This window comes from Solanum verrucosum, unplaced genomic scaffold (genome assembly GCF_900185275.1).
Source record: "Solanum verrucosum unplaced genomic scaffold, falcon-dt-bn FXZP01000220.1, whole genome shotgun sequence".
NCBI lineage: Eukaryota > Viridiplantae > Streptophyta > Magnoliopsida > Solanales > Solanaceae > Solanum > Solanum verrucosum.
Genome location: NW_026020308.1, coordinates 40,915 through 44,371, shown reverse-complemented (window position 1 = coordinate 44,371; position 3,457 = coordinate 40,915).

Below are 3,457 nucleotides of genomic sequence, written 5' to 3'. Positions count from 1 at the left end.
AATAAGAATAAGATAGAAAGATAAGCGGAAGTCTTTAAATAAACTCAACATAACCCCAGAATTGGTTGTCACATGTATAAACCTCTAATACGGAATTTGAATAAAATATACAAGTCTCATAGTAAAGTTCTAGAATAGAACAGAACAGTAAATATAGATAACTTGAGGGCACGTCTGGAATGAACCGCTACCTCTCAAGTAAGTTTGGAAGCTCTAATCTGAAGCTGAGTAATAAGCCGGATCTGATAGAGTTGTCAACCTACACAACTGTGTAGAAGCAAGGGTGAGTACCAAAAGCAACATGTACTCGAAAGTAACACTAAATTAAGCTAAACTAGCAGCTACAAACAACTTCTTTCAATCCCAACCGAACCATCGAAACTTCATTCTAACAGCGAACCAACAACCTATACTACACAATTCATAATCAACAGATATATCCAACAGTGTCTCAACGTCAACCTCATATCCTCATGTAAGAGCAAATAGATCATATATCACATGAAGAGGGGCAAATGGGTAAAATCCATACACCACAGACAAAGATGAAGTCAAATGTGATGCAAATGCAATAATGATGTCATGTAGTCGTGATGCATGTCTGTCCTAAGATACACATCTGTTTACGTAATCAGACCGCGCTGAATACTCAAATCAGAATCCATGGGGGCCACACATGGACCATGTATCACCGCCGGAACCAGATCCCATCGGCATCCAAATCGCTAGCCGGAGCTAGTCCATCTCATATATCTCTAGCCGGAGTTAGTCTCAACTGTGTCTCATATCCATCCATCCTCATATCAGTGTCTCAGAACTCATGCAACAGATAGTTCACACATGGGATGAATAATGAATATGCACATGTCATCAATCACAATCATATCACGATCACATCATAGTATTACACATCATTTGTCTCAATCACAACCATATCACGACCATATCATAGTATTACACATCGTCCGTCTCAATCACAACCATATCACGACCACATCATAGTATCACACATCATCTGTCTCAACATCAATGTATGTATCAATCATAGCCTACTCATGCCCTTCTATCCCCTCAATATCAGTTATCACATGACTTATTCAACAAATTCAAGCCACATATAACACATTTAGCTCGTTTTATTCCTCATCTTTCAATTACAACAATTTCAATCAACAAATAAAACCCATCCTCAATCCCCATTACTCCCCAACACAACTAGGAAAGTAGTCATGTGTAGTCTAAGAGTTTAACAAAGTTTAGAAGTCACTTGCCTCAAAACACTTCAACTAGTAACTCAAATCTGAGTTTTACCCTTCCGAGCACGCTCCAAATCACCACAATCTATTCATAAATGGAATCCCACAATCAATACGAATCTAACAACACCAATATCGTGAAATTTGGAGAAAAAGGGTAAAATGGTCAAAAAATCTCGTTCCGGAAAATATTCTCGAAATCTAGAAATTTTTAGTGAAAAATGTTTCCTAAGAAATTTAGAATCCAATAGTGAAAACCGTTTCGAAAAAGGAGTTGAAATGAGTTCACAAACTCAAATTTTCTATTAAATTCGAATTAGGCAAAAACCCTCAAATTTTACAGTTGAGATCTCAAATTTTGATGTTAAAATCCATAAATAATCGATAGAAATCAAAGATATAAGTTGGAAATAACTTACCCAATGAATTTCTTGCGAAAAACCACTTGAAATCGCCTATTTTCGAGCTCTCAAAGTCTAAAAATGGAGAAATGGGTATTTTCAAGTTGTGGGGATTTAGCTACTGATTTTTGATTTAAAAAAGGGCTGCTGTTGCAGCTGAAACACAACAATAACCCCAAAGTTTAAGTTCCCGTTGGACCCTCGGAATTCATTCGGCATCTCGTGCACACAAACTAAATGTGTACCCCCACTAAATTCGATGTTCCGAACTCAATGGAACCGTCAGAATTTGAATTCGAGGACTCCTTGACCCGAAATTCAATAAGATGCCAAGAAACTAGTTTAACGCCAAAAAAATTCGAAACTCAAACGGAGCGTCTAAAAATTCAACCAAGACTCATTCTAGACTTAGAATCGCCTCCCGAAACCAACGGTACTCTCGGAATTTCAATCTGAGCCTCGGAACCTCATATGTTGACCAAAGTCAACTTTTTATCAAAATTTCATAACTTTAGCAACTTAGGACCTCAATTCTTCATTTCAACTCCAAATTCAACTCCGTAACTTCACACAGACCCGTTTCGACATTCTAAAACCTCCGGAATCGACGGAAATCCGATCCGAGTCCCGAAACTCCAAATAACTCGAAAAAGTACTTTTTAACCAACTTTAACTCATAAAAACTCAACTTCTCAAAAACTCAACTTTTTACCAACTTTTCCTCAAACTAACTTTACAACCACAAAACATGGGACTCGGGGCAACTACCGAAAGGGCAAAATAGTCATTTCCACGAAAAATTACCAAAATGACCTTTCGAGTCATTACATCAACCTCGGGTTTTTTCGGGTTTTTCGGGTTTTTCGAGTTTTTCCGGCAAAGTATTCATACAAACATATAATTTACTAGTACTTCAAATATTTCTTTAGTCCTACCAAAATACAACTATCTAAGATGTTTCTTAAAAATATAACACAATATGATATGATTAATGACACTAAAATATTCAACAAAAATAATAATAATGAAATCGTGTAAAACAAATATTGCAAATTACCAAGTTATAATGAAAATGATCATAATTTAAAATACTAAATCATGCTAAAATTAAGTTTAATAAGTATTAGTTACATGACTAAATATTAAAGAAAATTAAAGTTAGATTATGTGTTTTAATTGTCTAAACCAATGTAAAACTAAAGAACACATATTCCATAATATTGTCATTCTTAGTGTTAAATTGATTTTCTTTTTGCATTAGTATTAATTTGATTTTGATTTAAGCTTTATTATAATTACCAACATTTGTGGACTATAATCTTTATTGACCCATTCATAATTCTAAGTTTCAAACTTGAAATAATATATTAAAAGATAAAAACTATGAAAAAGTATAAGAAATATTTAAAAATTATATCAAAGTAAATATTTTTATGTATAAAATAAAATTTTAAAATTATATATATAATGTTGGGTTGGTTTGGTCTCGGGTTGGTTTTTTTTTAGTTTAAACCAAACCAACCCAAATATAGTCGAGTTTTTTTTTCCAATACCAAACCAAGTCAAACCAAACCACTAGTCGGTTTTTTTTTTCCGGGTTGACTTGATTTGCGGTTTGGTTCGGTTTTGTACACCCCTAATACCCATGTTGTTAGCAAATTTTGGACACAACTACCAAAATCCCATGTCACTTGTTGATGGTTTATATCAGTCCACCATGAGTAAAGAGACCAGGTCCTTGACTGTATTAATAACATGAAGAATACTAAATGCTTAAAGTAAAACACGCTGGTGTTTACG